This window comes from Pinus tabuliformis, chromosome 7 (assembly GCF_031772625.1).
Source record: "Pinus tabuliformis cultivar Carrire ecotype Pingquan chromosome 7, CPIR1, whole genome shotgun sequence".
Lineage (NCBI taxonomy): Eukaryota > Viridiplantae > Streptophyta > Pinopsida > Pinales > Pinaceae > Pinus > Pinus tabuliformis.
Window position 1 is genome coordinate 1,601,125,646 of NC_142293.1, and position 24,808 is coordinate 1,601,150,453.

A 24,808-nucleotide genomic window follows, 5' to 3' on the forward strand; every position below is an offset into this window, starting at 1 on the left:
CAGCATATCGACTGTGACCCTTAGTAAGAATTTAAGTAACAAAGGCTGCGAGGGTTAAGAGACCTAGATAGAACCAATGAAGTCCTTTGGATTTTCCTCACAAATCACTTAATGAGGTAATGGAGAGGTGGTTCCAGAAGGGTTAAATTTAAAGAAATGAGTTGTTTTAACCAACACATAACCGTATCATTTCCAGAAAACATGTAACCATACGCTGGTAAAACAATGGAAACTAACACCAGAATTCGCAAAGGTAATAAATATAAACAAATATTCAGCATAGTTATCATATGAAAATTGAAACCATGTTATGTTGTTAATCATAGTGGTAGAGAAATTATAAGGGTTAAACCGGGGACAAAGCATAATAATTGCCGAGCTAGAAAAACCCATATGTTCATAAGAAAGCAAGCCATATTTTACTGAGAACTCAGTAGGCAATATCCTGACATTTAGCAAGAGCAAAATAAACAAAGGAGAAGCTCAATTGAGTCATAAATTTATAGATGGAGGAGTTTTCACTTCCTTCAAAGAGAACAAAAACCTTTTCCTCTAATCAATAGAAAACCCTAACTAACGGTATAAGATTAAGTAGTAATAAATAGTGGCATTGGGTTGTTCTTTACGACGACGAACCCTAATAGATAATCAAACCACAACATCCCAGAGAAACACCTGAAATGCAGACCCATAAGTTGAGACAATGGAATAAGTACTCCAAGCTTGTTGATGTCCATGGTGAATCAAAATGTGACTTGCCAGGGTGACCAGAACTGCCACATCAATCTTGCTGGAAATTATAATTCATAGATAAAAGAATAGGAACAAACCTACAGAAAAATTACCAACCATGGCAAGCTCCAAGCCTGTAAAAAAAATAAGGAATTTGGCCATAGAGCCACCACTCATGAACAAAAATTGCAGTAGGTTATTGTTAAACTTTCAGTAAAAGTAGTGGAAACAATATAGAAGGAAAAGAAAAACCTTAAAACCTTTATACCATACCTACAGTCAAATTCTCTGAGCAGTAACTAGCCGCTAAGTGTTGAGAAATCAAAACCGGTGCATGAAATCTGGTATTCCCAGTGGAGGAGGATGTTGAAGGTGTCACGGGTTTGCCAATAATGGAGAAACTTGCAAAGCAAAACCCTCCCCTGGAGAACATCGAAAATGAAAGACTGAGGCAAGGGTTAGGTCGGGTGGTTACAGAAAAGAACCTTAGGCAATCTCTGACTGTCCAATAAAATAACCTCCAGATCAACGCCTGTAATGATTCCAGGTGGCACCTAGGATGGTTCTAGAGGCTGGGACCGGATGGCCACCCGTAAACAAACAATGTATGGTTATATAATCTCCAAAAACTTTATAACATACTTCCATGTAATTCGTTTAATTAATCATGTAATCATAGTTGCAAAGTTGTTTGAGATATGCAAATAATGTCTATGGTATGTATATTAGCCTTTGGAACATTGCGAGTACGGGTTAGGATTAGTGGTGTAATAATATTTAATGTTGTTTTTTTTGTTTTTGTTTTTGTTTTTGTTTTTTTTCGTTTTTGTTTTTGTTTTTTCGAAGGGTAGTAGATATGACAAGTGGTATCAGAGCTACAAGTTGCTACATTGTGATCTGAAAGGATTGATGTAAATAACAAAATTGATTTATTATGCACAAAGAGAAAGAGAAGGAAGTTGATCCAATATGAGGCGGGGATCAAGGATTATTCCACCAGGGGGATCATCTGGAAGACTAGAGACAACACCTATGCCCGAGGGCAACCCATAGTTGTGGGTTCAACTAGGCAGGGAAAGTTCGAATACAACTGCTATGCTGTTGGAGGATGTACTACAACTTTAGACAGAAATGTTGAACCCGAGAGTTGATAACGAAAATTGGCGGTTGCAGTAAGAAAAGTTTATAAAAAGTCTTTCAGACAAACAAAATTAGCGAAATCCAAATCCTAGTTAGGACGAAGGTGACAGAGAAGAGTTCCATAGACAACAAGGAATTCATTCTAAGTCTAAAGGAGGTCGAGCAGGTAATGAAGAGGAATCCGATAATGTAATCAAAAGTAAGGGACCTGTTAGCTCTGCTACATAACTCTGATTTTTGAAGGCCAGAAACAAGCGCAGCCCTCTCATTCATGCTCGAAGACACTCATAATGGTTGTTCTCACCTTTCCCTTTATCCCGCTCGTCCTCCCTTCATCTCCCTTTCCTGTGCTTTTCTATTAAAAACCACATAAAAACCCCTTTTTCTTAAGCCCCGAGCGCTAAAACCCACAACCCCATAAAACCACGCCCATATTACTTGGCGACCTTATGAACTCATCGCTGTAACCTCAGCCGTTGATTTCCGCCTGCCGATGTAACGGTTCCCCATCGTGCCTGATAGAAAACCTGCGTGATTAAATCCCCACCGCACGATCATCTCCGTCGAAGATCCAATGGTAGCCGCTATCCCCACGCCCACAAAGCAATGAAACGTTAACGCGCAATGGAGAGTGGTTTCCTCTCTCCTCTACTGCCACACGTCATGCACCAAATGGGATCGAACACCCTCGCTCTTTACCACCCAATGTCCAAAGGCAGTGCGATCAAAACCGCTTCACCTCATGACCTCGCCCAATAACCGCTGCGCGCCTTCGCCACCCGATCACTGTTGGATCTGTCCACCCGAGATTCGACGGCCCAAGTGCATTCGGCCCCTGCTTCTTCCGATATCCCCGTCGACTCATCTTCGCCATCTGTCCTCCCGATCTGACGGTCGATCTTTCTCCTTTGCCCAACCCGTCCACTCGCCATGCAACCCACGCCCCTTGACTACCCTGTGTGCCCGAAGGACGAAGGTGACCAGCCTACCAGTACCAGTCACAATTGCTCCTCAACAACCACATTTAACAGACAGTATGGCCGAGGAGGAAAAGGACAGATCTTGAGCATGTAACTGCATTTAGCAGTTATGGAGCTTCATGGATACGAACACTTCAGCTACCTGAGAGGACAGCAGAGCACCCGAGAAGATCAGATTTACCCACTGAGACAAGTAAACGCACTCAGAGACTCCATCAGACAGTTAAATGCAGTTGGTGGTCAATTATGACCCCTCCATACCTGAAATGGCCAAGTGCCTTTGTAATGAAACTCTATATATACCCACAAACAAGATGTAATCAAGGTTGATGGTTGATGTTTTGATGTAAGGTTCAATTTCTGGAGACTGTAACTATTTTGATACTTGCAACATCTCGTCTTCATTTTCAGCTAATACAAGCTTCTTTTGCTGTTAATTTCTCACTTTCCATTTATCTTCTCTTCCAAGCTGTGCCTGATATGTTGTATTCCTGAACTCTTGATGTTTAGCATTAGAGTAGCTGTCATCCTATCTCTGTGTTAAAATATAGTATTTATCATTGAATAAGTTATTCAGGTTTCTCTTCTTCTAGTGACAGAGAGCTGTCATCCTGTCTGTGCATTGGTAGATTTGATTAGTAGGCTTCTTTACTGGTTGCAGCCGGCCATCACATGGTCTTGTGCATCTGCTGGTGTGGTCAGTATTCTCCATATTCACCCAATCTTAAACTGTGAGTAGTTGGTGGTCTAAAGCCTTGTAGTCTGGGGGTGTTCACGCATGTCTGGAGTTAAGCAAAGTAGAAGTGGTTATCTAGCTTGGACAAGCATCATTCCTTCCATTCATCCATTTGCAACAATAAGTTGAATTTATATGTTACCAGGCATCTCCGAGCTACAACCTAGGAGAGTTTCTTGGAGTGATAACATAATTGGCGCCGTTGCCGGGGAGAGGAGATTGAAGCTCAGATTCCCTGGGAGAACGACACAGTTCCAGCTTTGATGATAGACAAAGTCTGGACACATTTCTGGTTGTAATCATCTATCTGGGGACTCTACTGGAGGACCAACCTTTGGCGACTCCACATTTCAGTTCTGGCTCAGTTTGTGAGACATACTCAGAGAATTCCTCAGAAATCACCGGTTGACCCAGTGCCTGACTCTGAGAATATTGTTAAGCAAAGAAGAACATCACAGAAAGGATCATCAGGATCAGGTAAGCCTAAGAAATCTTATGTATCCCTGCAAGAGAAGATTATAGCTGAGAAAATACAGTTTGAAGATATAGAGCCTAGCATTGTTAGTGAAGAAATACCCTCAAAGATTCATAAAGCTCCTTGTTCATTAATTCCCCCTTTGGATCTAAGTCCAAAGACAGCCTCCCACACAGTCCATCATTTTCCTTCATCTCTGTCATTCATTTCACAGCTACCTACCTTTCAAACTGCCAGTATCCATCCACCTACCCCACTCATGGTAGGCCAGCAAGCTCCCACAAAGATGGAAAGAATCATAGTTGTTAGGTATGGACCTCTGGTCTTTCCTATTCCTTTGAATGCCATGCCTGCAGGAGAATATTAAAAATACATGCCTAAGTTTACTAGTACAGAGGGAGTAACAGCTGAAGAGCACCTTGAATCTTTTTATAGTTATGCCGATAACCTAGATATAAGTGAGGATGATGTGTGGATGAGAGTGTTTGTCTAGAGCCTTGATGGAGAGGCTCATAAATGGTTCAAAGAACTAGCCCCTGGGTCTATAGCAGACATTGAAGCATTAGATGATGTATTTTTGAAGCATTGGGGAGATAAAAAAGACTTGTTATATTACCATACCGAGTTTGGAAACCTCAAGAGGGGGAATGGGGAGTCATTCCCTGATTTTAATAAATGATTTAATCGTATGTATAGTAAGATACCAGATGAAGTAAAGCCTACCCCCACCTCTGCCAAACTCACCTATGCTAATGCTTTTGACTTTGATTTTTGCCTACTATTGAGGGAAAGAAGATGTGCCACTCTAGCTAAAATGCAGGATGCAGCTCTAGAGGTAGAATCTAATATCATGGCGGCAGAAAAACTCAAAGGTCATGCTGATAGAAGGAGGCAGAGAGGTGAGGCTTCTTCTTCCTCTGCTTCGTCTTCAGAACCTAAATTAGATAAAATGACTAAGATGATAGAGTCACTAGTTGCTGAGATATCTAAGCTGAAGGTTGAGCAGAGTTCTAGGAAGGCAAGGCTTCCAAACACATTTGTTCCAAGAAATTCAAATCCATTCAGAAGAGAAAACGATGAATTACAAATCATTCAGAGAGGAAAGGAGACCAATGAAGAACAAAGAGTTAAGACTCCTTTTCAGAATGTAGTCATGGAGGAGGGATGGTTTCAAGAAGAGGATGAAATTCATTGCATGGAAGATAAGGGCAGTGTTGCCTTCTTGACATTGGCTGCCTATGCAGAATCATTACTCCAGGACCAAACCAGTCAAGAGTGGGACAGAGAGGTTGTTCTGCAGGCTAATGAACAACAAAGATATAATTTAAGTTCAAGAACGAGTAATGTCAAGGAGAACCCTGTCCAAAGAGCCGTTGTCCCCACAGAGCATCAGAACATCAAGCAGAAAGGACCAACAGCTGATCCAGTCATCCTCAAAGGACCAGCTCAAGAGGTAAGAGGCCCTGACAAGTCCCCTTCCCCTTTCAGTTTTGAATCAGAAGTCCAGAAGTTAAAAATATCGGTACCTCTGATATAACTTGTAAGGAGTGAGGTATTTAGAAAGCCTATCCTGGATACCCTTGAGCAAAAAGCCTCACAAGCATCTCATGACTATGTAAATTTGCAAGATGATAAGCCTGCAGTTGTGCCGAGCCCAATGACTGAACCTGTTGATGATAATTCCCCATCATTTTATGTCTCCTTGACCATTCATGACAAAATCCTCCACAACTGCCTGCTGGACACAGGGGCCAGCCATAATCTGATGCCCAAAGCTATCATGGAAGAGTTAGGCCTTGATATTACCAGACCTTATCATGATCTATTCTCCTTTGATTCAAGAAAGGTGAAATGTCTGGGATTGATCAAAGATTTAGCTATTACCCTAACTCATCTGCCCATGAAGAGCATGATAATGGATATTGTGGTGGCAGATGTTCCCCCTAAGTTTGGTATGCTACTTTCTAGAGGGTGGATAAAAAGACTAGGTGGGACATTACAAAATGACTTATCTTATGCCACTATCCCAGTTTTTGGAGGGGAAAGTAGGAGATTGCATAGAGAAGCACAACTGGCCTACATCATCAGTGATGAGAAGAATCCTACTAATCATCCCATCTATGCCATGGACACTGATTTTGGAGCATGTATTCTCCAAATTGAAGAATCCCATGAGGCCTCATTGCATCTCAAGAAACAAATAGGTCAGGCCATGGAAGAGCAAGGAAGTCAAGTTTGGGAGATGTTCTTTGATGGAGCATGTTCAAGGGAGACTACAGAGCAGGAGTGGTGCTGAGATCTCCAAAACAAGAAAGCACACATCTGTCTTTTAAGCTGGCTTTTCAAGTCACCAATAATATAGCAGAGTATGAGGCTTTGATATTGGGCCTTAACGTAGCTAAAGACAGAGGAATCAAAAACATAAAGGTGTTTGGAGATGCTAATCTCATCATCCAGCAAGTGAACAAAACATTTCAAGCAAAGCACCCCAGGCTGAAAGCATATAGAGATGAGGTATGGAGACTCAAAGACTCTTTTGATAGTTTTTGTATCTCATATATCCCTAGAGTCAAAAATCAGCTTGCTGATTCCCTTGTTATATCTGCTAGTATGTTTATCCCTCCCATGCCTCCCAGACTAGTTTATGAAGTTCAGATGAAATATAGACCATCCTTGCCTGATGATGTCCAGCATTGGAAAGTTTTTGAAGATGATGATGAAGTGAATAGGTTTCTGCAAGTCATTGGTGAATTCTCTGAAATGAAAATTGATCAAGAGAATGAAGCCTTGGAAGAAAACCTTCAATCGTAGCTAAAGAACAAAGTTGGGAAAAATAGCATTGTCGAGTTGCCCAACAATCATATACCTAAAGGCCTAGTTCCCTTAGAAAAGCTTTTTGACCAGAATGATGTGCCTTATAAGGCTGCCCAAAAAGAAGATCAATCTGCAGTCCAGAGGCATAATATAGGGAGTCCAGAGCATCCAAGATATATAAATCTGTCCACCCATCTATCTCGTCCCCAAAGTTCTGAGTATTGCAATTTAATGAAGCAATTTGCTGATGTCTTTGCCTGGGAATATAGTGACATGAAAACTTACTATAAAAAGATCATCCAGCATAAAAATTCCCTTAGAGAAAGACACCATCCCTTTCAAGCAAAAGCTGAGACCAATAAATCCTTTACTCCTCCCTCTGATTGAAAAAGAAATCAAGAAGTTATTGACTGCTAAAATCACAGTCCCTCTTAGAAACTCAAAATGTGTAGCCAACTTGGTAGTAGTGAGGAAGAAAAGTGGAGAAATCAGGCTTTGCGTTGATTTCAGAAACTTAAACAAATGCTCTAAGAAAGACAATTATCCTCTACCCAAGATGGAGCATTTGCTGCAAAAGGTCTCAGGAGCCAAAGTGATGTCTTTCCTGGATGGATTTTCAGGGTATAACTAGGTTGCTATACATCCAGATGACTAAGAAAAGACTGCATTCACCACTCCTTGGGGCACTTTTATGCATTCCAAGATGCCTTTTGGGATGATGAATGCTGGAGCCACCTTTCAGAGAGCTATGGATATAGCATTTGTAGGAGAGAATGATAAGTTTGTCCTTATCTACCTTGATGATATAACAGTATACTCTAGCAGCCATCAAAACCATTTGCATCACTTGAAGAAAGTATTTTTGAAGTGCAAAAGGTTTGGGATTTCAGTCAATCCTAAAAAGTCACAATTTGCTTTAGAAGAGGGCAAGTTGTTAGGACACATTGTTTTTGCTGCAGCTGTCAAAATTGACCTAGAAAGAGTGAAAGCAATACAGACCTTGTCTGTACCAAGATCAAAAAAGGACATCCAATCCTTTCTGGGCAAGATAAATTTTGTAAGGAGGTTCATCCCAAACTTTGCAGAACCGGTAAAACACATCACCTCCATGTTGAAGAAGGGGTCAGAAATCAAATGGACTCATGCAGCAAGGAAATATTTCGAATCCATCAAGAAAGCTATTATGGAAGCTCCTACTTTAATCAGCCCAGATTATAGCAAGGAGTTCCATATATTTTCGTTTGCCTCTAATGACACCCTTGCAACAGTTTTATTGCAAGCAGATGAGGAAGGTTCAGAGCATCCAATGGAATTTTTCAGCAAAACCTTAAGGGATGCTGAGCTGAGGTATGATATCATTGAAAAACAAGCATATGCTCTTATCAAATCTTTGAAAGCTTTCAAAATTTACATTCTACATTCCAAGATAATTGCATATGTGCCCTCTGCTTCAATAAAAGATGTCCTAACGCAGCCAGATGCTGATGGAAGAAGGGCTAAATGGATTGCAAAGCTTATTGAATTCAACATAGAACTGAAGCCCACCAAGCTTGTTAGAGGTTAGGGCCTTGCTAGATTAATGGCTGAAGAAAATCGCAGAATGTTGGACATGAATTTGATAAGCATGAATTCAGAGGATGGTCAGACGGAAGAAGAAACAGTTGAACCAGGGCAAAACTAGTCATTGGCTGAAAATTTAGCTTCTTGTGAATGGTATTGTACAATAGCTCAATTCTTGTTGAAGTTGGAAGTTCCTCTAGGCCTTAGTTCAAGCCAAGCCAGAACTATCAAGCTTAGAGCAGCCAAGTATTACATTCATGAAAACCTGCTCCACTGGAGGGACCCCTCTGGGATTCTTTTGAGGTGCTTGGACAAAGAACAATCCATGGAGGTCATGCAACAGTTTCATTTCAGCATCTGTGGAGGACACCACTATTGGAAAACTATAGCCCACAAGATCCTCAAATCTGGGTATTATTGGCCCACCTTATTTTCTGATGTCCTTTCTTTTGTTGAATCTTGTGACAGGTGCCAAAGATTCGAAGGAAAACAACAGTTGAAGTCCCTGCCCTTAAAGCCAATACATGCCAGTGGCCCTTTTTAGCAGTGGGGTTTGGATTTCATAGGAGAAATTAATCCACATTCCAATGGCCAGCACGGATGGATCCTAGTAGCCACTGATTACTTCACTAAATGGATTGAGGCCATCCATACCAGAAAAGCTGACCATCATGTGGTCATAAAGTTCTTGGCAGACAATATCTTCACCAGATTTGGTTGTCCACATAAATTAGTCACAGACAATGAAGCAGCCTTCAGGGCAAAAGAGTTGGTGGACATGTGTGACTCAATGGGCATTAAGTTAGTTCATTCCACCTCATACTACCCTCAAGGCAATGGTCTAGCAGAATCTTCCAACAAGAGTCTGATAAGGATAATTAAAAAGCTGTTGGAAGACAACAAAAAGAATTGGGATTCTAAGATCAAGTATTCACTGTGGGCTGACAGAGTGACCACCAAGAGATCAACAGGGAATTCTCCATTTAAGTTGGTATATGGCACTGAGGTTATGTTCCCAATTTAGTTAACTCTCCCTGTGGCAAAATTCTTGCAGGAAGAACAAAATGAAGAAAATGATATGGCTAGGAGGATTTGTGATTTGGCAGAAGTACATCAGATAAGAGAACAGCTGGTTGAGAAGTCTGCATCAAATCAAAAGAGAATCAAGGAAGCCTTGGATAGAAAGGCAAAGGCAGACAATTTTCAGATTGGAGACTTGGTTCTCAAGTGGGATGCACTGAAAGAGAATAAAGGCAACCATGGGAAGTTTGATGCTCTATGGATGGGACCTTTTGTCATCACTCAGATCTAGGGGAACAATACTTTCATGCTGAAGGGCATGGAAGAAGAGAGAGTTTTCGATGGCCCAGTTAATGGGCGATTTTTGAAAATTTATGTTGTTTAAGGCCTTCAGGCCTTAAAGTTGTAAATATGTTATTTTATCAGTTTTAGTGTAAGCTTAATTAGACTCCATGCCCAATGGAACACTAGGAAATTTTGCTCATCTGGTTTTGACAGGAAAGGCATTGGTCTACAGTTCTTGAGACCTCACAGGGAGGATCTCATCCCCAGAAGGAGCCAATGTTAGCTCTGCTACATAACTCTGATTTTTGAAGGCCAGAAACAAGTGCAACCCTCTCAGTCATGCTCGAAGACAGCTCATAATGGTTGTTCTCACCTTTCCCTTTATCCCGCTCGTCCTCCCTTCATCTCCCTTTCCTGTGATTTTCTGTTAAAAACCACGTAAAAACCCCTTTTTCTTAAGCCCCGAGAGCTAAAACCCACAACCCCATAAAATCGCGCCCATATGACTTGGCGCCCTTATGAACTCATCGCCGTAACCTCAGCCGTTGATTTCCGCCCGCCGATCTAACGGTTCCCCATTGCGCTCGATAGAAAACTTGCGTGATTAAATCCCCACCGCCCGATCATCTCCGCCGAAGATCCAATGGTAACCGCTCTCCCTGCGCCCACAAAGCAATGAAACGTTAAAGCGTGATGGAGAGTGGTTTCCTCTCTCCTTTGCTGCCATGCGTCACGTGCCGAATGGGATTGCACGCCCTCGCTCTTTACTTCCCAATGTCTAAAGGCGGTGCGATCGAAACCGCTTACTGCTTCACCTCATGACCCCGTTCGATAACCGCCGCACGCTTTCGCCACCCAATCACCGTTGGATCTGTCCACCTGAGATCCAACGGCCCAAGTTCATCACACTCTCGCTTCTTTCGATATCCCCATCGACTCATCTCCGCCATCTGTCCTCCCGATCTTTCTCCTTCACCCAACTCGTCCACTCGCCATGCGGCCCATGCCCCGTGACCGCCCTGTGTGCCCGAAGGACGAAGGTGACCGGCCTACCAGTACCAGTCACAGTTGCTCCTCAACAACCACATTTAATAGACAGTATGGTCGAGGAGGAAAAGGACAGAGCTTGAGCATGTAACTGCATTTAGCAGTTATGGAGTTTCATGGATACAAACACTTCAGTTGCCTGAGAGGACAGCAGAGCACCCGAGAAGATCAGATTTACCCACTGAGACAAGTAAACACACTTAGAGACTCCATCAGACAGTTAAATGCAGTTGGTGGTCAATTATGACCCCTCCATACTTGAAATGGCCAAGTGCCTTTGTAATGAAACTCTATATATACCCACAGACAAGATGTAATCAATGTTGATGGTTGATGTTTTGATGTAAGGTTCAACTTCTGGAGACTGTAACTATTTTGATACTTGCAGGGTCTCGTCTTCATTTTCAGCTAATACAAGCTTCTTTTGCTGTTAATTGCTCACTTTCCATTTATCTTCTCTTCCAAGCTGTGTCTGATATGCTCTATTCCTGAACTCTTGATGTTTAGCATTAGAGTAGCTGTCATTCTATGTCTGTGTTAAAATCTTGTATGTATCATTGAATAAGTTATTCAGGTTTCTCTTCTTCTAGTGCCAGAGAGCTGTCATCCTATCTGTGCATTGGTATATTTGATTAGCAAACTTCTTTATTGGTTGCAACCGGCCATCACATGGTCTTGTGCATCTGCTGGTGTGGTCAGTGTTCTCCATATTCACCCAATCTTAAACTGTGAGTAGTTGGTGGTCTAAAGCCTTGTAGTATGGGGGTGTTCACGCATGTCTGGAGTTAAGCAAAGTAGGAGTGGTTATCTGGCTTGGACAAGTATCATTCCTTCCCTTCATCCATTTGCAACAATAAGTTGAATTTATATGTTACCACGCATCTCCGAGCTACAACCTAGGAGAGTTTCTTGGAGTGATAACATGACCAGAAAGGCCAAAATTAGAATTACAAGGGGAATTCAAGAAAATCAAGCCTCCAAGTTATTATGGAGAAGCAGAAGAGGTAGCAAATTCTTGGCTAATCAACATGAATACATATTTCCAAATATACGAGTATGATGATAATTTGAAGGCAAGGGTGGCAGTGTCCCAGTTGCAGGGTAAAACCACCTTATGGTGGGAAGAGATCAAAGTAGTTCGAGTTATTGATGAGCAAGAAGTTACCTCGGAACAAGTTTAGAAGAATTTTAAAGATAAGTATTTAACGAAGCATTTCTACGACGAAAAAACAAACGAATTCCATGATTTAAAATTGGGACAAAAACCCATTGATGAATTCATAACTAAATTTACTTCCTTGCAAATATATATCCCCTACCTCTGTCAAGAAAAACTGAAGGTGTAATGGTTTACCAGCACCCTACCTGCCTTCATGAAAGAGAAATTGGAATTTGATATTCTAAAAACTATGGATGAGGTCATACAGAATGCTCGAACCTATTATCATCAAACGGAGTAGAAAACAGATAGTACCAGGACTTGGACTAATAAGAAAGGACAACGAATTTCATTGAACAATAGAAATGCAAGATTAGTTGGAGTGAAAAGTTTGGGTCAAAAGGGATCAAGTGGGCCTTCAATTAAAAACCAAAACTTGGGCTTTTAACCCCAAAATTGACCCTAGGGGACCTGTTCCAAATAGGCGCCCAACACAAATCTAGTGACTTGCCCCGAGTCACTCGGCTGGCACGGAGATCTTGTCGTGAAGACCTCCCAGCTCCGCCTGTACGATTGCAACCTCGGCGGTACACTACGTTGGCGCCTGCTTAACCTACTCGACCAGCTACTTTGTCACTGGTTCTACGTCCATGGAGGTAGTGAGTACATAAGTTTTCTTTAGTCAAGGCCCTAATCTGGCCTTAAGTACCGCCTCCTTGCGCTGAGCTGCATCCACATGTTCATTTAGTGCCTTCGCTTCCTGTAGCTTTTCCAACCCCTGCATGATGGCGAAGGTGCACATCGTTGCTTTGACCTCATCGTACCTCTGCCGCAACTCCCGTGCCTCAGTTTCTAGTCTTTGCAGGTTGGGATATTCCTGCAGATTGGTAACTACTTCGAGCGTAGTGCAATCCTTCACAGCATTGTTAATAGTTGCAACGATGTCTTTGAAAGTGATCTTGCACTGCTCTCTGACTTCTGGTGGAGTCAAAAGTTGGGCCCTCAACTCAAGTTCTGTGATCTTAAGGTTCAGTTCAAATTGAACCTTAGCCAACTTTGTTCGTGCCTCACGCACACCTATAGAGAGCTTCTGGATCCTTGCATTGATTGGCACATCGTCAGGGATTTTCAGCTCTAGAACAGTCTAGCATGCCTTAGCCACCACAACTATCATGCGCTCATTCTTTTCTGTGATCTTCTTAAGAAGATCAATCGCGGATGATTTTTCGACAAACATCTGTGCATTGTTCACCTTCTGCTCACTGATAACATTCAAGGCACACTATTCCCAAGCCCATATTTCTGCGATCACACCATCTAGCAGGGTGTGAAGGGCTTCACTTGGAAGCGCAACCAAGTTTAACCCGACTTTCTTAATGGTGTTGACAGTGGTCCTGTCAGCCTCTCCTTCTATGGTCAATGCTCCATCCGGCAGCGCGAGAGCCCGTGGATCCATTATACGGACCATCTCTGCTGCGTCTGAGGTTCCCGATGCCAAACTTCTTGACACCGCGCTACCCCGCCCTACAATGGTCTGCACCTGAGTAGCCTGGATCTGCAGCTCACGCAGACCCATTTGAATGGTGACCAAGGCCTGTTTCTGTTGCTGCTCGAATTGCTGCAGCAGTTCCGCGGTCACGTCCCTCACTGTATCACTGATATCATTTAGATCATCGTATGTCAAGGTGATTGGGTCCAGGGACGATTTGTTGGACTTGGACTTTTTCCACGGCCCTATTTTCTCCTGCTCCCTTATGCACTTAACTCGAAATGGAGTAGTCTCTGGGTCCGCTCCTCCTTGCTCTAAGTGTTGTTCCTCCTCGTCTATCTATGGAGAAGGTGACTTCTAACTCCTATTAGAGTCGCGATCATCCTCTTGCTCCTCCCCTTCTGCTTGCGTTTTGGTTGTGCGCTCTGCTTTGGCTTTGTTCTCAGCTTCCTCCGTTTTTCGGCTAACTGCTCCATCTTTAACTTGGCCTCTTCCTTCTTCTGCTTCAAGGTAGACTTACTAGAACCAATTGATAATTCTGAGGCCTTGCACCATTTTGCAGGCGAACTCTCCAGAACCGCGATGATTGCATCATCCGTTACCAGATATGGAAGATCATTCCATTTCTGTGCAGGGTCCTTCTGCGCTCTGATGGAAACACAATGGAAGTTCGCCTTGAACTCCACGTATTTAGATGATTGTTCAAAAACAGTCAGTGAGAGCTACGGCTTACGGTTGATTCTGGCATGGATGCTTGATTCCATGAGAATCCAGAATATCTTACTATCCTTGATCCTTTGGGGGTCCTTCGTAGCCTAAAGTGAAGCGAACTTCGCTGCTTATGGCAACTCTGGTGCAATTGAAGGAAACTGACTGTCCTCTGGTAAGTCCCACACAACCAATACAATTAACGTCAACAACCATGCATCATGGAAAGTCTTGCTTTGATCTTGCACTTCTCTGCAGTTCGCGAGGAACTCACTACAGAGGTAGCGCGCCCAGTTAAATTTTACACCCTCTGTGCACTGGGCCACTAAAGATACCACCGGTGTCGGCACTTCATCTGCACGACACTTCCTCATAATTTTCCCTGCCAAGATCTGGGTGGCTACTTTAACCACAAGGTCGGTTATGCTAGAGATGGAGTAGTTGCGCGGCTTCTTGGCAAGCTTGAACTTGTCCTTCATTCGTTTGGCGAGGTCGCGCTCACCCGACTTTCCACCAAATTCCATGGCCGGATTCAAGCCTGAATGCGGGAGCAAGGTGATCCTCTGGATTAGCATATTAATGATTGGTATCAGATCTCCTAACCACAGACATCCATCGTGCACCAAGCATAACAATTGCTTGATCACTATCAAAGTTATGGGTGCGCGGTTGTAATGTGACACCCATAACAGGTTCAACAATCCTGCCTTATCGACCCCTTTTATCCACTATGGAAATCCTCCATTCCGCACAGTACCCCACCTGCGCAGCTTTACAACTCGGGAAATGTAGTTTATAGTCTTGCACCTCCTTTCAGCTGCCTGGAGCGCTAAGACTGTGCTTCCACCATATAATCATCTAGCCAGATCCCCGGTGTATGGCTTCAATCGAATATCATTCACCCTCCCTGGGAATGGCTCTCCATTCAACTTTACCAATTGAACTGCTCCACCATCGATAATCTCCTTGATGACATAAGTCGCCAGCAAATGCATCCAAATTTTTCCTGGAAATTTATCAAACTTGCTGTCATATAATAACACTAAATCATTTACCTTGAAGGTGCACAGTTTGATGTGCCAATCGTGCTATGCCTTTTCACGTTCCTTTTGAACTTGCTGATGGAATCCTGCCAGAAACCTATCTTCTTCCAGTTCTTCCAGCTACGCTAGGCTTTCTTCCATGGCTCCGCGATCCACCATTACTGTGAATGCCACAATGTGTAGAGTAGGTATAATGTATTCCATTGGCGTCACAACTTCAACGTCGTAAACCAGCCTAAAAGGCGTTTGTCCAGTCAGCTTCTTACAAGTTGTTTTGTAAGCCCATAGCACCGTAGGTACACGCACATCCCAGTAATTTCTTTGCTATTGCAAGCCTTCGTCAGCCCGTTCTCTAGTATCTTATTAAATGCTTCTACTGTGCCATTAGCTTGCAGGTGATATGGCGTGCTCTTCTGATGGTAAACCTAAAATTCCTTCGTCAATGCAATCATCGTCTCATTAAGAAAATGCATATCGTAATATCTCATTAAAATTTTGGGACAACCAAACCTTATTAGCACGTACTCAAAGATGAATTTTGCTGTCATTGCGCTTGTACAGTCCTTCACAGGTTGCGCCTCCACCCATCTGGTTAAATACTCAGTTGCGGTGATGATGTACTACACACCTGTTTTCTTGCCTAGAGGCTGAATTGGTCCCACAACGTCAATTGCCCACTTCTTGAAGGGTTGTAATGATATCTGCGGATTCAGTGGTAGCTCATCCCTCTGTGAGGGTCTGCCAGTCCTTTGGCATGCATTGCATGCCCTACAATATGCTTTTGAATCCTTATGCAATGTCGACCACCACAACCCAATGCGTAGAATCTTCTATGCTATTGCTCTGTGTGCATAATGTCCTCCTGCGGCTCCTCCATGGGCCTTAATGAGGATGTTGTTTTGTTCAAATTCTAGCACATAATGTTGCAGTATTTCATCTGATCCCATTTTATACAAGTGTCCTGCAATTACATAAAAGTCTGTTGTGTGCACCACCAACTCCTTCTTTTATTGGCTAGTCTATCCTTCTAGAGTCGTTCTGTCACTAGGAAGTGTATAATATCTTCAAAGTGACTGTTCGCGATGCACACCGCAAAGAGTTGCGTGTTAGGTAGTCCTTCCTCCAAATTAGTAGGCTCCTCTCTTGTTTCAATGCACGACAGATGATCCGGTCCAACATTCAATCGTCCTGGTTTCACAATAACTTCAAAATCATATTCTTGAAACAACAACAACCATCTGCATATTCCCCCCCCCAACACAGGCTTGTTCACCAAGTACTTCAATGCAAAATGGTCTGTATACATCTTAAAGTGTCCGCCTAGCAAGTAGTGCCTAAACTTCTGGAGCACGTATACCATAGCTAGACCTTCACGCTCTGTCGTTGAATAATTCTTCTCAGCTTTAGATAGATTCCTACTTGCGAACACTATGGGATGATCCAATTCTCCCTCACCGGCTTGTGTCAGTACTGCTCCCAGCACAATACATGACACGTCCACATGCACATGAAATTCCTTCTTCCAATCTGGGAAGACTAGGATCGGCGCGGTGACCATTTTCTCTTTGAGCACATCCAAGCTCTTCTGACATTCCTCATTCCAACAAAATGTAGCATCCTTTTTTAATATTTTCTCCATTGGCACGGTGATCTGGGCATATCTTTTGATGAACTTTCTATAGTACCCTGTATGCCCCAATGTTGTGCATAGCTGTTTCACACTTCTTGGTGCCTCCAAATTGATTATAACTGTGATCTTCGCAAGGTCTACCATCAAGCCTAGTCTACATACCACATAACCCAACAAGATCCCAAAAGGGACGTAGAACAAACATTTATTCAAATTGAGCGCGATCTTCTACCCTCCGACATGTATCTAGCATCAAGTGCAGACTTGCTACGTGGCACTTTACCAGTCCAAACACAGTCTAATCATCAAAGTATACCTTCAAAAATTTGTGAATGAAATCTTTGAACACTGCGATGACTACGCGTGAGAAGATCGTCAACGTGTCCTTCAGCACAAAAGGCATTACAGTATACTGGAAGCATCTACATTCAGTTGTGAAGGTTGTCTTACTTCTATCCTCTGGTGCAATCTTGATCTGATGGTACCCTGAGAACCCATCAATAAACGAATATGATTCTTGGCCGCCAACATTATCCAACACCTCATCAGTGAACGAAGTTGGGAAGGCACCATATCCGTATCTCATCCTTCTGTTTTTTGTCTTGAACTACCATTGGGCTTACCCAATCAGACTCTTCTATTGGTTCAATGATGCCTGCTGCAAGCATTTTATCCAACTCCAAATGGACCCTTTCTTTATACTTTGGATTGAGGTGGTAAGGTCTTTTCTTAACTGGCTTCGCGTCCAGTTTTAGAGTGATCTTCATGACACCCAAGTCCCCTATTATCCCTTTCAGATATGAAAACTTCATGGGGAACAAATCCTGATATTCGCAGAGTAATTTGGCAACCTTATCTATTGTTGCGTCATCCCAGTAGTCCCCAATATTTGCAAACTTCAGCTCTGCCTCTGTGCCAATGTTCACCTGTCTAGTTTTGAGCGGTTCGGTGATGTCTGGATTCTCTAGTTGCGGTCCTTCAACTTCGCGGTGACCTTTAGTCTCTGGAATATTAATCTTCCTCAGGTCTTCGTCTTCTTCTTCTGCTGTTACATTGTAGCACTCCAGTGCGTGGCTCAGCTGGGTAGTCCAATCAGGTTGAATCAAATCTAGAGGATCCTGGGATATCTTGAAGATTGCTACCTTAACCTCTTGTAATGCTTCGTTGATACATTCAAACCCATCCTCAAAGCTAAATGCCATAAGAAAATCCTTGGCGCAAAACATCCCATTCTTCAGTGCCATGGCAGAGTTCTGTCTCCAAGTACCAATTCATCAAGATAAAATCCAAGGTATGACAAAACAAATGTACCCACTCTGGCTGAGGCTTCGCTCGATATACTTCAGTCCACTTGGCCAAATGGCCGTGCGGGCCATTCCTCCCATCATACTTTTATGTTAGCCGCACTTGTGGGTGACCAAACCGCACTCTCATCATTTTCTGTATACGCGCCAATCATCAAAATTGTCCTTATGTGTGCCCCACCATCTCGTAGGTGTAGCGCACAGCACCTAGTCCAGGGCCTGGAAGCGATGCTTCTTTGGCACTTCTCTCTCAAATGCATCCAAAAAGTGATCAACATTAGTTAAACCATCATAGTAAGGCAGATTTCTTACCTCTAATGATACACAATGCAACGACTTGGTCATCATATTACAACGCAGCGTAGATACTTCATGCAGTCAATTCTGCCAGTGCTCCAGTTCTTCGTCTGAATCTAATGTGCAGGAACTTTCGCGGTCCCATGCAATACATCCATCTGCTGTCAGATTCAACCAATCTTGATCTCGCGCTGTTATCTTGTAAATCTGGTCCAAATCGTCATCACTTTCATAGTTGCGGGCCCGTTCAGTATAACACAGTCCCTTTGTAGGGTCTAGGGGCACTACTACACGGAGCGATTTCTTCTCAAATATCATCTTTTGCTTCTTCAAATTGATTACCCCATTCATGTCAGTGGCCGAGTTGATCCCAAGGAGCGCTAGGCAGGGATTGTTTTTGATTTGAATTGGATCCATAAAGAATGATCAACAGAACCATGGTTGTACCAGGTTGGGACAAACTTCAAAGAATTAAGAGCAGCGATTAAAAACACCTATAAACCAGTGGCAGTTGGTAGCCAACATGGAACGATGAGGACCTCAGTCAAAGTGCGCTGACCGAGGCCCATGGAGACTACGCGGGAGGCGAAACTAGCCCCTAGGGAGCCCGGATCGGGAAACGGAAGGAGTTCTTGATGTGCGATTAGATCATCGCTTGGTAAAAACCCTCAAGAAGGAGAGGCCTTGAGCACTTGGTCGCGTGGGAGCTGGGAAAACCATGGGACAAAAGGTTAAGAGCCAAAGGCGGGACCCGCTCCACAACCGACAGTATTGATTGGGGGCATCCTTGGGCGGTAAGCAGTTTTGGTGAAAGCGGAGTGATTCCACTTAGCGCCCAATGCGTGGCAAGTAGAGCAGAGAGAAAATCACTGCTCATCGCGTGCTAACAGTAGAGCAAGTCAACTGCACAAAATGAGCGGATGGCGTTGGATCTGGGGGATCCAGATCTGACGGTTGATATCGCACCTGACGGTAAGACCAGATTTAACGAGGGAATAAGCCATGATTTAGAAGAATTTGAGGTTCGCTTTGACCGCCAAGGTGGCGGAAGACTCATTCCACGACGTAACCGAAGAATTGAACCGACGAAGCAGGTTGGCGCAGTTTGTAGGAGGACAAGTGGCCACTCCCTGAGAGCCTGATGATGACGCCGAAACAGGGAACTCCAAGCGCAGCTGCAAGCAGGCGATCCTACGGAGGCGGAAGAGGAAGTGAACTGCCATGAGCTCGAGCAGCTTTAAAGCCATGCACAGACTAGCATAAGGGACAGACACACGCACACCCACACACACAGAAGAACAGAGAAAGCAGATAGAGAAAGCAAAAAAAAAGCAGTAAGACGATAGAGGGCCGAGCTAACCAAAGGCAACATCGAGCACCAGAGGGCCTGAGAAATTCAAGCCAGCCATGAAGGGGATCTGTCAGGACTGAGCACCACATCGGGCTCTTTCCATTGTAGACCCGAGAGGTCAAAAAGCTGGTAAGGCCAAGAGTCTGTGTACTTTAGTGGCTTGGGAAATCCAAGAACCACCCTGCCAAGCTATCCTGTGACAGGAGACTCATATTAAGCTCCTTCTTTGTAATTCTCTGCTTTAAGACACAATAAAAGAAGGCCACCACTGAAAGCTGGATCAGAGATGTAGCCCTGGAGGATAGGGTGAACTCCTTATTAATTTCTTGTGTTCTTATATTTGCTTACTGTGTTATGCTGTTGTCTTCCATTTTCAAGTGTTTATGTATTTGCAATTTGATCGATTCGTTGCTTAAATAAATTAGACACACACCAACACATGAGTTTGTAATACCTCTATTTAATAATTCTTAACTGAGATCACTCATAGGGTGATTATCAGATCAAGTGGTATCAGAGCTTTAGGCTGTAAGGTTAGACAAGCTTGTGTTGGTTTAGCTGTTGAATGCTCACTAGATCAAAGCTCAAATTAGGAGAAGGAGAGTTGGTCGAAACTAATCTTGAAATTGGGAGAGTCTATCCTCAGAAGACAATGTCAGAGGAAGGTTCTGTGGGGCTAGACCCTCAATTCATAGAAATTTTCCTAGCTATAAAGTCTATGGTAGAAAAAATGTATAAGGACTTTAGAAAGAATAAGGATGAAGATTCATCAGGTTCTAAACAAGATAAAGAAGAAGATGAATCTCATTCCCATGACCACTCAAAAGGAAAAGGGAAAGAGGAACACTTTCTCACACCTCCTAATAGCCCTATGCATAATAAGAAAGCATCTTTGATCAAGCTAGATGTTAAATTTGACTTGCTTATATATGATGGAGAGTTAAACGCTGAAAAGTTGGACAATTGGATTAGACAAATTGATGTGTATTATAGAGTACAGAACATCGACTCGGATTTCACCAAGCTGGATTTGCACAGTGGATACCATCAGGTCAGAGTTGCAGAGCAAGATGCATGGAAGACTGCTTTCAAAACAAAGAAGGGATTGTATGAGTGGCTGGTTATGCCTTTTGGCTTGACTAATTCCCTTGCTACTTTCATGAGATTAATGAATGATGTACTCAGACCTTTTCTTGATGATTTTGTTATTGTATATCTGAATGACATTCTGATTTTTAGTAAGACGTGGGAGGAACACTTAAAGCATGTTAAGCGGACATTAAATGTTTTGAAAAGAGAAAAAATTTATGTTAAACTCTCCAAATGTGAATTTGGGAAAAACTCTCTAAATTATTTAGGTCATATAGTAGGGGGTAGTGAATTGAAAATAGATCCCTCTAAAGTGGCAGTCATTGTAAACTAGCCTAAACCCAAGTTTGCTACAAAAGTGAGAAGCTTCTTAGGAGCAGCACAATATTGGAGGAAGTTCATCTCTAACTTTTCCTCAATTGCAGCTCCCTTACATGCTTTGATAGGATTGAACAAGGTGTTTTAGTGGGGAGGCAAACATCAGAAAGCCTTCGGCACCTTGAAAGAAAAGATTAGTACATCACATGTACTAGCATTGCCTGATCTACAAAGACCATTTGAGATCCAAACAGATGCCAATGACTACGCCATGGGAGCAGTGTTGACACATCACGGTAAACCCATATGTTATCATCCTGAGACTTTTAATTCTGCAGTAGTTAACTATCCTACATATGATAAAGAATTGTATGCATTAGTTCAAGGTGTGAAAAAGTGGAAACATTACTTAATGGGCAAAGAGACAGTAATACATACTGATCATCAACCACTTCAATATCTACACTCCCAAACTAAGTTGCAGCAATCAAGACATTACAGGTGGATGGGTTTTCTACAACAGTTTCATTTAGTCATCAGATATAAAAAGGGCATACACAACAAAGTTGCCGACATGTTATCTAGACCCATTATAAATGCATCTACTATACTTAAGCATAATTTTGTACTACATGAAAGCTACATTGAACAATATGCTCAAGATATAGACTTTAAGGATGCTTATGCAACTTTGAGTCAAGGCAAAAAGGTAGAAGAATTGGATTATCATGTGAAGGACCGACTCTTATATCATTGTGGGAAACTCTGCATTCCACAAACAGAAAGAGTAAAGATAATCAGGGAGGCACACACTTCTCTGATATCAGGTCACTTTGGGGTAAGTAAAACAGTTACACAGCTGCAAAGATTTTGTTATTGGAAAAAAATGAATGAGACAGTTTCTAGATATGTGAGAGGGTGTACTATGTGTTCTAAAAGCAAGCCTAGCAATAGAAAACTAGGCCTATACACTCCATTACCTATTCCTTCTCACCCTTGGGAAAGTGTTTCCATGGATTTTGTTGGGGGACTGCCTAAGTCTAGAAAGGGTCATGATTACCTGTATGTGGTTGTGGATAGGTTCAACAAAATGTGCATTTTGATACCTTGTAATAAGCAGATCACAGATGAACAAACTGCAAAACTATCCTTTGAACATGTATGGGTTCATTTTGGGTTACCCACTTCTATTGTATTTGATCGAGACAAACGATTTGTGGGGAAGTTTTGGTCAAGTCTGTGGGAGCTGATGGACACCCAACTAAAGAAAAGCATAGCTTTTCATCCACAAACTGATGGCCAGGGAGAAGTAGTTAACAGGACAGTGATCCAGTTACTCAAAGGATATTGCAGCAAACATCCTAAGCTTTGGGATGAACATTTGTGTTATGTGCAACATGCTTACAACATAGCAAAACATTCTTCTACACAGAGATCTCCTTTTGAGACCTGTTTTGGTTTCACACCAAGGTCTCCTTTGGATTTTGTCTTTGGTAAAGATACCACAGTTGATGGACACAGTGATGTGGACAAGGCAACTAGGTTCATTGAACGAATCCAGGAGATCCACTAGGCAGTATAGGAACAACTGGAAAAGAGCTAAGCCAAATACAAGGCTAAGCATGACAAGCATCGAATGGAGCATAGTTTTGAAGTTGGAGACCAGGTCTGGCTATATATCAGCAAGGACAGGGTGCAAGGTGAAGGTAAGAAGCTAAGGCCTATCAGGTATGGACCCTTCAAAATACTTGAGAAGATTGGTGAAAATGATTTTTGCCTTTATCTACCAGCTTACATGCACATCTACTCAGTCGTAAATGCATATTGCTTAAGATTGTTTGAACCTTCAATGGTTGAGGATCCTAAAGAGCAAAGTCAGTTGCCTTCTATTGATGACTTGCTACCTGAATATCTGAATGGATTGCAGGAAGACATAGTCTTGGATAGGAAGGTGAGGACAACGCGTAGAGGAGATGTTGAGTACCTCAGAATTGGACTCGAAGGTTCGAAGCCGAGCAGTGCAAGGTGGATTGAGATTGGACAAGTGAGACAACAGAACCCTCACTTAGTCGATGCTTGAAAGAAAACCAACTTTTGGTGGTCCAAAATCTCTTCAGTGGGAAGGTCGTGATCTGAATTGGATCCATAAAGAATGATCAACAGAACCATGGCTATACCAGGTCGGGACAGACTTCAAAGAATTAAGAGCAGTGATCAAAAACAACTCTAAAATAGTGGTAGTTGTCAGCCAGTGTGGAACGATGAGGACCTCGGTTAAAGTGTGCTGACCGAGGTCCATGGAGACTGTGCAGGAGGCGAAACTAGCCCCTGGGGAGCCCAGATCGGGAAATGGAAGGAGTTTTTGATGCGCGGAGGAGAGGCCCCGAGCACTCGATCGCGTGGGAGCTGGAAAAACCATGGGACAAAAGGCTAAGAGCTAAAGGCGGGACCCGCTCCAAAACTGGTGGTATTGATCGGGGGCATCCTTGGGCGGTAAGCAGTTTTGGTGAAAGCGGAGCGATTCCACTCAGCGCCCGACGCATGGCAAGCAGAGGAGAGAGAAAACCGCTACTCATCGCGCGCTAACAGTCGAGCAAGTCAACCACGCGAAATGAGCAGATGGTGTTGGATCTGGGGGATCCAGATCTGACGGTTGATATCGCGCCTGACAATAAGACCAGATTTAACAAGGGAATAAGCCGTGATTTAGAAGAATTTCAGGTCCACTTTGACCGCCAAGGTGGCGGAAGACTCATTCCACGACGTAACCGAAGAAGCAGGTTGGCGCAGTTTGCAGGAGGACAAGTGGCCACTCCTATGAGCCTGATTATTATGCTAAAACAGGGAACTCCAAGCGCAGCTGCAAGTAGGCGATCCGACGGAGGCGGAAGAGGAAGCGAACTGCCATGAGCTCAAGCAGCTTTAAAGCCATGCATAGACCAGCAGAAGGGACAAACACACGCACACCCACACACATGGAAGAACAAAGAAAGCAGATAGAGAAAGCAAAAAAAAGCAGTAAGAAGACAGAGGCCCGAGTTGACCAAAGGCAACATTGAGCACCAGAGGGCTTGAGAAATTCAAGCCATCCCTGAAGGCGATCTGTCAGGACTGAGCACCACATTGGGCTCCTTCCATTGTAGACCCGAGAGGTCAAAAAGCTGGTAAGGCCAAGAGTCTGTGTACTCTAGTGGCTTGGGAAATCCAAGAACCACCCTGCCAAGCTATCCTGTGACAGGAGACTCATATTGAGCTCCTTCTTTGTAATTCTCTACTTTAAGACACAATAAAAGAAGGCCACCACTGAAAGCTGGACCAGAGATGTAGCCCTGGAGGATAGGGTGAACTCCTTATTAATTTCTTATGTTCTTATATTTGCTTACTATGTTCTGCTGTTGTCTTCCATTTTCAAGTGTCTATGTATTTGCAATCTGATAGATCCGTTGCTTAAATAACCTAGACACACATCAGCACATGAGTCTGTAATACCTCTATTTAATAATTCTTAACTGAGATCACTCATAGGTGATTATCAGATCAATTTTCATCCACAATCTCTATCACTTCAAAATTAGCTAATGCTTTCGCGCCTTCAATATCAACCGTTACCCCCTGCAACCTCCCCGTTGGA

At 43.0% G+C, this 24,808-nt stretch overlaps 1 long non-coding RNA gene across 1 annotated transcript; it reads right to left on the bottom strand.

The window, feature by feature from the left end:
- Positions 1 to 467: 467 nt before the first annotated feature.
- Positions 468 to 1,292, bottom strand: LOC149254263 (uncharacterized). The gene is made up of 2 exons (XR_016266279.1): positions 1,006 to 1,292; positions 468 to 866 (listed from the first exon to the last, which is right to left on the bottom strand). It is a non-coding gene; the product is annotated as an uncharacterized LOC149254263 (long non-coding RNA).
- Positions 1,293 to 24,808: the final 23,516 nt, after the last annotated feature.